The sequence below is a fragment of the Felis catus genome, chromosome D2, assembly GCF_018350175.1.
Source record: "Felis catus isolate Fca126 chromosome D2, F.catus_Fca126_mat1.0, whole genome shotgun sequence".
NCBI classification, from domain to species: domain Eukaryota; kingdom Metazoa; phylum Chordata; class Mammalia; order Carnivora; family Felidae; genus Felis; species Felis catus.
Window position 1 is genome coordinate 6,778,053 of NC_058378.1, and position 12,509 is coordinate 6,790,561.

Consider the following 12,509-nt stretch of genomic DNA (forward strand, 5'->3'; position numbering starts at 1 on the left):
AGGCACGGATGGACACAGTCAGAGTAAACAACATCAGGCTCCTGACCCTCCCGAGGACTCCGCTCCTGGAAGTGAATGCTAAGGCTGTAAGAAGGTGACTCTCCCGGGTGACCTGCTAGACAGGTCTTCCTCCAACGGCTGCTCAACCGCGCAAAAATCTATTACTGTCAACAACGTGGACGGCAGGAAAACTTCCAGCTTAACAGTGTCAACAAAGTATTAAAAAAGCAGTCTTGTATGAATAGATTTTAAAAGGAACCACAGCTTCCAGAACCCCAAATGCCCAAAAGACGGACATATCATCTTGACAACCAAGTAACCGCAGACTTCTTTCATTTAAAACTTTATTTCCTTGTATTTATTTAAAAACTTTAAAAGAATCTTAGCAATAAAAAACCACAATGGGGGCACCTGCGGCCCGGTCAGTTAAGCATCTGACTTTGGCTCAGGTCATGATCTCAGTTCGTGGGTTCGAGCCCCACGTCGGGCTCGGGGCTGACAGCTCAGAGCCTGGAGCCTGCTTCGGATTCTGTGTCTCCCTCTCTCTCTGCCCCTCCCCCGCTTGTGCTCTGTCTCTCTCTGTCATAAAAAATTTTTAAAAAACACACAATGAAAAAAACCAGTGACATTCTGGCTATGAACTGCTCTGACCGGGGGCTTCTCTGGCTGTTGGGTAATCTGTGCGATTTCCTGACAATTACAGGATAGGCTCCCTAGCAAAGCCGGAATGGGTGAGATGACATTGTAACTACAACGATGTGTCCCGGCTCGCTTTACTCATGCTCACGGGAGTCACTCACAGGACGAACCCCGCATTTCCAGCATGAATAAGCACTGAGCTACACTCCGTTTTTCTCAACACTTTCGAAGCAGCAGCAGGAGCACGCACACAAACCGAAAAACACACGAGACTGGTACTGCAACGGTCATCACACCCTTGCCTCACCAGTCCCAGAGACGAGTGCGCTCACGGTGAAGACGGGGGCCAGCCGCGAAGCAAGCGTGTCTGCAGGGTACCGTCCCCTAGAGGACTCGCCGGGGTGGCCTGTTAGCCTTGCGGTTCATCAGCAAGACGATCAGGAGACGGCACATCTAACTGCACTCACGGTGGCGTTAAAATAAAAATGCCAGCTGAACATGTGTGGGGAGAAGTACAAACCGTCACGTAGCCCGGAGGCTGGAATCTGTTTGCTCGAAGCAGAATTCACGAGGAACCCCACGAGCAATCCCAAGAAAGCATGGTGGGCATGGGACGGAGCTACGTTCTGTGGCTTCCTGTGTGGCTGACACCGCACCGTGGGGGGCGGGGGGGGGGCTCTGCGGGGGTCAGGGGCCAGGGCAAGGCGAAGCGCGGTCTGGAACCTAACGGTCGGATCTCAAAGGCGCACAGACGGCCCCGGCACAGTGACAGGATCCCCCACGGACCCGCTCACCCCGCACATGTCTTTCGGTCCCTTTCGGGGTCTGGTCTTCTCTCCCAAGTGAGAAGGGGCGAGGGGTCTACCCGGCCCTCACGTCCGGTACCCACAGACCAACCACGCTGCTGGTGGAAACCGGCGATTCCAGTGAAATGAAGGCTCTAGGAATTTCTGGGAGGGGGGTCGGATGTTTTTTCAGAGAGGAAGACTACACCCACGAGACCTATTTAAATCAGTACATCAAAGAATTCATCACACACCAAGCTTAAACTGTGAAGAATACAAGCCCATGGACACGGGTCAGGAGGTGCACTGTTCTGGTCTACTTTGACACTTTTAAATCGCTCTGCTCCCTCTGTGTCCGAGATGCGTCTGGGCCTTTCGACGGGACTCCGTTTCAACCTGCAAAAACCTATCTTCACGTCTGGTCACTCGGCACAAGTCCAGAACCCAAGATCTCGCTAGCAAACAGTGTGGCACGCGACCCGGCAGAAGCAAATACACGGTCAGCCTTCGAGCCCTTTCAACATGCCTGTCGCAGCTCAGGGAATTTTCTAGTCTCACCCACATCTGAGAAAGCAAAGTGTGATGGGGAAGAACCCTAAGTGGGGAAATCATCGAATCGGGCTTCAAGAATTGTGGCCATGGCGCCACCTAGGACTCTGCGTTGTCTGTCATCCCCTTCGTCCATCAGTAACCTGACTTTCAGCTCCTCTGGATGATCAACCTCTTTCCTTCTGACCGCACAGAGGTCTGCGACTCTGTGTACCCAGCTCAGGGTTCTCTGGTAGAACCACCGAGTTTCCGTCATTACTGCTCTCAACCCAGCAACCCTCAGGCAGCGTGAGGCCAGGAGCGTCTGGCACGTCACCTTCTCTTTCCGTTTAATCAGGGGAGTTAAGCAAGTTTGAAGGGTGGCCTCATGACGGCCTACGAGCACTACGGGGCTTAGCCTGTGTCGCAAATTCCTCAGAAGTGGGTTTTGATCCCCAAGTCCTTCCTCTTCCACGTGCCGCTTGGGCTGTGGCTGCTGCGCTTTGCTCCCGGGCCGTTCCTGCTCTAACAGCGTGAAGTCTCTCCGCTGCTCCAAGAGGAGAGACTTCCACAAACCCAGAGACAGGCAAGTTGCCGGGGGAGCGTACTGACATTCACTCCACTCGAGGGCTCAAGTCCCGTGTTCAGTAGGATGCAAACGATTCAGTTCAAAGGCAGCAGGGACCTTGAGCGCAAAAATGAAATCTCTTTAAGAATCCACTAACAGCTACCCTACAACCCAGCAACTGCACTACTAGGTTTTTATCCAAGGGCTGCAGGAGTGCTGTTTCAAAGAGACACACGCACCCCCATGTTTATGGCAGTACTATTGACAATAGCCAAAGTATGGAAAGAGCCCAAATGTCCATCGACGGATGAATGGATAAAGAAGATGTGGTATATCATACAATGGAGTATTACTCGGCAATCAGAAAGAATGAGATCTTGCCATTTGCAACTGCGTGGATGGAACTGGAGGGTAATATGCTAAGCGAAATTAGCCAGTCAGAGAAAGACAAAAATCCTATGACTTCACTCCTATGAGGACTTTAAGAGACAAAACAGATGAACGTAAGGGAAGGGAAACAAAAATACTATAAAAACAGGGAGGGGAACAAAACAGAAGAGACTCATAAATATGGAGAACAAACAGAGGGTTACGGGAGGGGTGGTGGGAGGGGGGAAATGGGCTAAGTGGGGGAGGGGCACCAAGGAATCTCCTCCTGAAATCACTGTTGCACTATATGCTAACTAACTTGCATGTAAATTAAAAAATAAATTATTAAAAAGAAAAAAAAAAAGAGTCCACTAACTAACTCCAACCCTCCAACCTGAGTAAGAGCCTCTTGCTAAGCCAGGGAACTTTTCACTGCTGCGTCTCTCCGGCCAATCCTGGAAGACGAACCGAGCCGCAAAACTCTCTCCCTTTACAAAGCAGAGAGCAGGTGGGCTGTGGGCACCGTGGGCGGCTTGGCCAATCTTTCCACCCACGCCTCATCACACATGCACCAAATCCCTCTTAAGTCAGATACACGAACTTTCCACTGATCTCACGGATGTGCTGGCTGACTCACGGATGGCCTCCGGACTCCTAGAACGCGACTGCCACACCAATGCGGTGACAGGAAGAGCAGTCACGTGAAAGCTTTGCTGCATCTTCCGTGGGGAGGCTGAGCGGGTATAGGAAGTCACCGAGGCTGCAGAGTTCACGTGTTTGCGTGTACACGAGGCTGGGGGTGCTGCCTGTACCCTAAGGCACTAGGAAATCTATTAAGAGACCACAATATCAAGAGTAGGATGAGAAAACAGAGTTAATTAAACTGCCCAAGATCAAACGCTCCAAACAAGTTTTGACGGTAGAACAGCTCACAGAGGCAGAAAGGCCCCGGGCGGGTCCCAGCAGCGGGGTGGGGGTGGGGAGGTGAGTACAGGGCCGGAGAGGGGGGCGGGTAACAGGGCTCTTGCTGTGCCCGCTCTGGAGCGTTTCTGCCCTCGGTGCATGCCACGGGCCTTCCCCACAGGCCACAGTTCACACTTCCTAAGACTCCAGCCTCCTGAATCCTGACCAGGACCCCTTTTCTGTTTCTTGTCTTTCTGCTATTAGAAATCCAATTTCTCTATTCATCCTCTTTCCAAGTCTTACATGTCAGCAAGCCTCCGTTAATCCCACCACCAAAACCAATCAATAAATAAAAGTTAATTTAAAAAAACAACAAAACAAAACAATGGCTTACTACTGTGCCTACGAACCGGACTGCAAGATTTATGTACATGGCCTCGTTTATTCCTGCGACTCTCATGAGACAGGGACTGGGTTTTCACAGATAAAGAAACTTGCCCCCCAAATCACACAGCGGGTTAATTCAGTACGGCCGAGATGCAAACACAGGCTTATCTGACTCCTGAACCCCTGTAAAATACTCCTCCGGGGAACGGAGCAAATGAGATCTTGCTGGGCTGCTAATAAAGTGTAGACGCTGTATACGTGTGCACATTCCAGAACACATGAACTCTCCCAGGCCCTTTCCTAAACAGACCCTTAACGCTCCCTCTGACAGAGCTAGAGCAAAGATCAGGATTCAAATTTCAGAAACACATACTGAAGAGTGAACAAGCAGGGGCTTTCAACCTCAGCACTGATGACATGCGGACTGGACCTTTCATTCCTGGGCGAGGGGCTCCTCCCACGCAGGCAGCCGCTAGCAGCGTCCCGGGCTTCTGCGCACTGAACGTGCACAGCACACTCCTCCCCACCAGCCCGGGAAACCACTGCGTTCAGCTGAGTGCCTCAGATCGCATCACTGTTAGTTAGATCATACTGATACCAAGAAAGAGCGCTTCTAACTTCTAGTTTCATGGAGATTTCTAGGATACCAGACGACAGCTCCTTAAGAGAAAACACCTGCTGGACTGGATAAAACATACACAACTGAGAACGTGACCCCCTGTGTTTCACTTTACAGGACGCAACGACCACCTTTCAGCCTCTGCGCGAAGGTACGCGTCCCCAGCGTCTTCAACCTCTGTTCAAAGTTTCCAGACCCGTGGCCAAACCGGATTACCCCATTCTGGGCACACACTGAAACACAGACCGAGAAACGTACACAGCCTTGCCCAAAGTAGTAAAGGCAGGATCACCAGAGGACTAGCGTCTCACACATACAATTTACATCAGGCTTGGTTTTTAAGCACTTCACGTGGATTATCTAATTTAATCCTTGGACATCTCTGACAACCATATAAAGTAGGCATTACTGACCACGTTTTATGAATGAAGAGACAGAGGCCCAGAACAGTCAAGTAACTTGCCCGAAGTCAAGCCAGAGTCCCTGCTCTGTTTTTTGTTTTTTAAGTTTGTCCACTCATTTTGAGAGGGAGAGAGAGAAAGAAAGAGGGAGGGAGGGAGGGAGGGGCAGAGAGAAAGGGAGAGAGAATTCCAAGCAGGATCCATGTTGTCAGCGCAGAGCCCAACTCGGGCTCGAGCCCACGAACTCTGAGATCATGACCTGAGCCAAAACCGAGAGTCGGACGCTCAACGGACTGAGCCCCCCAGGCGCCCCCGAGTCCCCGTTCTTTACCACCATCTCCAGTGCTCCAGAGAACTCAGGGACTGTCGCCTCCTTGGTTCTAAATACTCCACCTCCACCAGTGCGTGAGGTCTTTCCTCCAACTGTTATCAAGGGCCCCACACCGCTGGCACCTTGCGCGAGGCTGACGTCACCCTCCCGACCATCCCCCTTTGGGACAAGACACAAACCCACTTGTCCCACCTACATCTGTCCCACCTTGAGCAAAGAACACAGAGCACTTTGTTAACTGTCTGGCTGAGGCCGACCTGTCATCGCCTACGGCAATGCTGACATACCTGTCCGGTCACCACCAAAAAGGAAATGAGGTCAGATGGAAAGGGGTGACGCTGGATACCGAACGTCGCCACTCTTTCTAAATCGATCCCTACCCGTCTTTTCAAGACTGTCAGTTATAGTTCTGCTAGATGATGCCAACGTAAGCCCTGAGTGTCAAGTTTCCAGAACTGACCATCCCCCCCACCCCCAGTTTTGAAAGCCAAGCTGCCCGGCACACTTCCTCCCCTCCATGATTTTCGCAAGATAACCCCCCAGGGGTGTTATCATCACACCGGCATGTGCTTTCAACATCCTCCAGAACTCAAGTCACTTAGTGCGGCGAGCATTTAGACAGGTTTCGGGAGGAGGCCACGGCACCGGCATCTTGCCGCGGAAGGCAGGTGGGCGTTCTGTGTCAACAGACGGTGACGACGACAAGGTGGGGGTGTGAGCGGTACCCAGTTCTGGCATAGATACTGCAGCTCACGGCCTCGTTCTCTGTCATCGGGACATCCCAAGAGACGACCCAGCAGATGGACCCTCCTGCTGTCGGCCGCCCCTGGTGAGACACACGGAGACTTCGTCACCTTCGCCTGACAAGAAAAGTCATAGCGCGCAGAGCGTGACCTTTGCGACCTCACCGTTCCTAACAGACAGGTGCGACGCTAACCTGTGTGCTGAAAACAAGTTTAAAAACGTGTCACATCACGGAGAAACTACTGCGGGTGCACGCTCACACGCAGAGAATGCCACCGCTGGATGTCCATGGACCAGGCGGCTTGATTCGACAACGACAGAACTCCTGAGCTGCCCTTGCCCTTGGGTGAATGAGGAGCAGGAAGAATCTGCAAGTCCACAATGAAAAGGGCTTCAAAGAAAAAAAAAAAAAACCAGTAGAAAGTCACCCTAAATCAGTAACTATGAGGCGGTCACATGCGCTAACAGGTTCATCGAGAACAGGGCTTTGCTTAGTTAATATTTGAAGACCATGGGCTCCCAAAGTAAATGCGTTATTCCTTGAACTTCGGCATTTTGGCACGGGGGCAACAAGGAGCGTTTAAAATCACACACACACACACACACACACACACACACACACACACACACAGACACACACACACACACCTGCTCTGAATGAAGAAACTCCTGTGTATTATTTCACATGGAAAAATGACCAAATCTTAAACGCCACCTTCGAGTGTAAACCCAGCTCACCGGCTGTGAAATCTGGAGATGATGTAACCTTGCCAAAGCTGCTTCTTCAACTATAAAACAAACGATACCTCTATCCCTCGGCAATAATGTAAACGTTAAATGAGGTACGGGCGTAAAGCATCTCACTGCCTGATAATAGCAGGTCCTTAAACGCCCGGCCCTGTCACAATTATTAGGCAAAGCTCAAATTAAAATCGAATTTAAGGGCGCCTGGATGGCTCAGTCGGTTAAGTGTCCAACTCTTTTTTTTTTTTTTTTTGGATGTTTATTTTTGAGACAGAGAGAGACAGAGCACGAACCGGGGAGGGTCAGAGGGAGGGAGACACAGAATCCAAAGCAGGCTCCAGGCTCCGAGCTGTCAGCACAGAGCCTGACGCGGGGCTCGAACCCACGGACTGTGAGATCATGACCTGAGCCAAAGTCGGATGCTTAACCGACTGAGCCACCCAAGCGCCCCTAAGTGTCCAACTCTTGATCTCAGGGTTCCTGACTTCAAGCCCTGAGTGGGGCTTCTCTCTCTCTCTATCTCTGCCCCTTCCCCACATTCTCTCTCTCTCTCTCAAACTTGAAAAAGGAAACTTAAAAAAATCTAAGTTTATTTCATCCCTTTAGATTTTAGACACTGGAGAGATTTACCAAAATATTTTCCCCTTGTCACTGCCCGTGGGGGGAGTTTTCCAACTACCCCAGGGCGCTTCACGCCATTTCTTTCGCTATCACAGGCTGGTCCTCAAAAGAACCAGGATTCCGTGTTGTCACATCTCACACAGAGGCACTTGATGAGTTAAAGTCAGAGCGACAGAGCAACAAGCCTGTGAGCTTGGACACAGCGCTACCCGGAGGTCAAGGTGTAACTAATTAAAAATTCCATCCAATTAATTTAATTACTACATGTGGATTTCTTTCTAGAGAGGTTTCCTTCCCAGAGCTACGAAGTCAGCTGCAAAGAGCCGTTCTGCCACAGGGCCTGTCGGCTTGCAGTCATCTCTGTCTCCGTGAATGAAGGAGAAGGGCACCACTCACAGCTTCGCCATTCACGTTCGCAACTTCGTGGTTCAGTTTACAACCTTCCCGCCACCCGCTCCGCTACCAGGACGCCCTCGGCCCGCCTTGCCCGGACGGTCCGTGTTTCTGACGGCGACACACGTCTGTGGCACTGTGTGCGTCCTCAGCCAACCAGAATAATCACGAGATTCGGCTTCTCCTGTCCCGGACACCTCCCCACCCCCTCGCAAAAACATACTTCACGTACAGCACCCAAACAAATCTCGGTGCACTAGTGGACTCGTATTCGACACAGGAAGATTTTTAAGGAAGTTCCACGATTTTATTTCTACGTACAGTTTCAAGGGAGAAGGCAACAGGGTAGAGAGGGGACCGGACGGAGACCTCAGGTCTCCGGGCTGTCACTTCGGTGTGACTTGGCCGCCGCGCAGAGCAAGCACCCACGGGGCCGGGGGCGCCAGGCCGGGCATTCTGCGGGGACTTCTATGCACCGGTCACGCGAGCACTTGCTGGCCACAACGCTCAGGGCGCGTGGCGGTGGAGTAAACACGCGGAGCACGTGCTGCCCTGGCCCCGGCTCCCCGCCAGCACGGGAGCTCGCCGGGGACGTTCGGCAGGCACGGGCGCTGGACCTTGAGGGGGGACTCCCCCAAACCCAGGAACCTGGCCGTCCGCGCAAGCCCGCCTGCCCGAAAGGCTGCCCCGGGAACGCGCGACGCCCCCAAGCGGAGCCGGGCCCCGCGCACGTGCGGCGCGTCCCCGCACGCCGCCTCCCGCACCCGGGCCCGCCCGCACCCGGGCCCGCCGTCTCCGCCAGCGCGGCGCGCGGCGCGCGGCGCGCACCGCGCACGGCACCCGATCCGAGCCACGCGTCCCCGAAGGCGCACGCTTACGTCTCCGGTCCCCGGGGGCGGTCTCGGGACGGTTCCTGGGGCGCCGAGTGAGCGCGCGCCCGCGCGCGCGGCCCCGGCGGGGAGGGGGACGGAGGGGGGCGCCCCGGGCCCTGCGCCTCGCCCCGCGGCCTGGCCGGGCGGCGCGCGCCGACCCCGACACGGACACCCGCGCGGGACTCCGGGGCGCGGGCAGCTGGCGCGCCGACTGCCGCTCCCGAGGCTCCGGCGCGGAGGCCGCGGGCGTGGCCGGGCGGCGGAGGGTTTTTGGAATGCAGGGTGTGGCCGTCTAACACAGCAAAAAAGAAATGAGTCAGCCCGGGCAGTCCTAACCAATAAGCGTGTTCACTGGCGGCTAAGGCGGAACTTTCCTTTCTTGATTTATATCGGGCTTCGGGGCCGTTTTACAGCCTTTAAAACAAAAAAACAAAAAATCTTTTTTTTTTTTTTTTTTTTTCTAACTTCAGCCTCTAACAACTTCAAGGAAATGGTGGATGGCTCTTCAGAAACTCTTTCCAAACAAGAATTAATCTTGTTATGAAACACTTGAGCAGTGGAAGTACGCTGATTTTCACTCCTTCAGGGAAAAGTTCTCGAGTTAGGCGGTGATTCTGGATGTGATGAGCATGGGATCTGGGATCACGGCAGATTCAGACCTGACCTCTGACACGAATGACCTTGGGCAAGTTAATTATCTGCAGAGAAGGGGGACCAAACACCCGCCTGACACGGCTTGTGGGACAGCTCGCATGTCATAATACGTGGACAGCGTTTTTGGCACAGTGCTGGACATACAGCAGGCACTCAACGGTGCTGTCTTGTCCCTCTAAGCTGTGAGTCAGAATCACCAAAACTATGGACCAAGTAGCCTTTAAAAAAAAAGTCTTTTCAATGTTAAAATATCCAAATAATTTTAGAGCTGAAATAGTACTCTGGTGTTGTATGGTCTGAGTCCCTTATTTGAGTGATTAAAAAAAAAAAAAATTAAAGAGGAGTGCCTGGGTGGCTCAGTCTCCGCTCAGGTCATGATCTCAGGGTTTGGTTGGTGGGATGGAGTCCCAGGTGGGGCTGATTGGAGCCTGCTTGGGATTCTCTCTCCCTCTCTCTCTCTCTCTCTCTGCCCCTCCCCTGCTCCCCTGCTCACACGTGTTCTCTCTCTCTCTCTCTCTCTCTCTCTCTCTCAAAATAAACATTTTTTTTTAATTAAAGAAACTTTTTATTTAGGATCCTTGGATTTGGTGTTATACAATAGGAGCTTTACTACCAAAAAAAAAAAAAAAAGGCTTAAAATGGAAATGATTTCATTGACGCCACAGTAAATCAACTGTTAAAAAAGTAAGAATGATTTTCAAATACTCATTCCATCTGGGTTACTGTGCCCTAAACATAACTCTGGAGTAAAAATACTTAAAGGAAACTTTAGGTAACTGGGAATTGGCAAATCACAGAAGCCTCCAGAACCACCAGGTTCTGTGGACCAGTAAAGAAAGGAGTTGATGGTTAGTGGGAGTAGAGAGTTTTAACAGAGTAAGAATTTTTTTTTAAGTTACAAAGTAAATCGTCTTGGCTTTGGAGAAGATCTCCTAAGTTTAACTTTCGCATATTTGTTCAGAACCAATCATTCTATAGGCCAAAATTTCTTCAAAATACTCAACAGCAAAGATGAGATCTAGAGTGAGATCAAAGGCCCTTTCTAAACTGGGATTTTCTGCAAACCAGCATGCAAGAGTGAAAGAACAGGGCACCAGGAACCCAGAGCTGCAGCTCTAATCCCAGCTCTGCCCATGAGTGACCAGGAAGCCAGCCCTAAGCAAACTGCTTCATCATCTCTCTTAAGGTCTCTAAGAATTCCTCCACCTGACAGACCAACGTTATGGTCAAAAAGGGCAGGTGCAAGGTAAGCCTACGACCTCACACTGATGCTTAGTAACAAGCATACATTCGCCCAGTCTAGATGATGAAGCTGAAAATCTCTGTTGACTCTCATATAAAAGTAATCTTATCATCCTGGATGCTTTAAGTTAAATTCTGGAGTCATCTGAGCCCTGCCCCTTTCCAGAGAATTCAGTACCAACAGGTATGATGAGGGCCTCCTATGTGGGCTTCACATATCTGTACCGTTTTCCCCCATTCCCAGCTCATGCACTCATCCCCCTATGCCAGGTCACCAAGGCTGGGTGTCCCTTGAATGCTGTTCCAGCGGCCAGGTCCCTCCCTCTGTGCTCCTACTGCATCATCGCCAGCACCTGATAAATGTGAAAGTCCAGCATGCCACCATGTCATAAACCTTCCCTCTCTCTACCAATTAAACAACCCGGTTTTATAGCAGAGATCAAAAGGAAAATATTTGCTTTATAGGCAACTTTCCTCAAACAGTCACGCAAATTAATACGTATTTTTAAGCACAGTGATTTTCTGTTTACAAAACTATTATAACCAGTTATACTGGCCAAACTGATAATATGTTGGCTGTTACACTATGAATAGCTCTTTTATATCAGAAGGATACACACACACACACACACACACACACACACACACACACACACACAAAACCTACAGGTATGCGAGCAACTCCGTAAACAACACCTACAGTCTCGAAAATGCAACTGTCCGTGTGTGTAGACATACACAGATACAGTGAAGTGCATGAAAGAGGAAGGGAAAGTAGCCGTACAGGAAAGAGAGAGACAATTAAGTTTGCTTCTGTTGCCTAGGATCCAGTCAAACTTAAAATTCATAGCCTGGGTGCTCTGTCTAGGAAGCAAAGCTTAAAAATATGTTCACCTGCAACCATAACTCAAGGCACTTAAAAGACGGTTACAGTGACCTTTATGCTTGGGGAATGAGGACACAGTTGCCAATGCTGTTGGAATGTTCTCACCGTAGAAAAAGGATAACTGTTTCTAGGACGTCTTTTTTCCCTAAAATTATTATGCAAAGTACAGACTATCACTGCACAGTTCAAAAAAAGTGACCATGAGCCCACGGGGCCCAGGCCACGGTGTCAGTCGTTCCAAAGCTGGCCTCCAACTGTCTAACAGCCGTCTTCCACCTTGAAAACCCTCAGTCAAATAACCCAACTGGTCTCCTTGTTCCCTCGAAGCAGCAGGCACAGTACATACAGGTTCCGGGGCTGATGACCTTCAACTCGCCCTTCATACTAGTTGTCACCTTCTAGACACTTCCATTTCCTGGAACCCTCCTCACGGGGTCAAGCCTTAGACAACTCTCCTTTCCTCCAAATGCCTACCGACCTTATTCTTTATAACTCCATCCCGAAATGGACTTCCAGAACTGTGGCGTCTTCCTTCTTCCTGAGACCCCTGACCTTTCTCTCCCCCCAGATGACAAAAGTCCATCGGAGGAAGAGATCGTGTTTCAAAGACCAGGACGTAACAGATTCTGAAGAAACAGCTGTCATTGAGATACATGGTGTTTCAGTTCTACAACGGCCGCAAAGGAGAAAGGAAAACTTTCCTTCTGACTGCTGCCCCCTCGAGAGTAAGCAACCATTGATGGCTGTTCAGACCAGTTGGCAAGCAGACCTCAAGTGGCAGGCGCGTTTCTCTGCTCTTTATGACATGCCCCAACGATACAGA

The 12,509-nt window shown here is 51.0% G+C and overlaps 1 protein-coding gene across 10 annotated transcripts in view; it reads right to left on the reverse strand.

The window, feature by feature from the left end:
* The window catches only part of SGMS1 (sphingomyelin synthase 1), a 289,510-nt gene that overhangs the window by 95,835 nt on the left and 181,166 nt on the right, over positions 1-12,509 (reverse strand). Inside the window, exon 1 of one of the 10 annotated variants that reach the window (XM_023240326.2) lies at positions 8,911-9,330. The exons of the other annotated variants lie outside the window; for them this stretch is intronic. The gene's annotated coding sequence lies outside the window, so the exon portion shown is untranslated. Of the gene's footprint in view, positions 1-8,910; positions 9,331-12,509 lie in introns of those variants that run through there. 10 annotated transcript variants of the gene reach the window in all.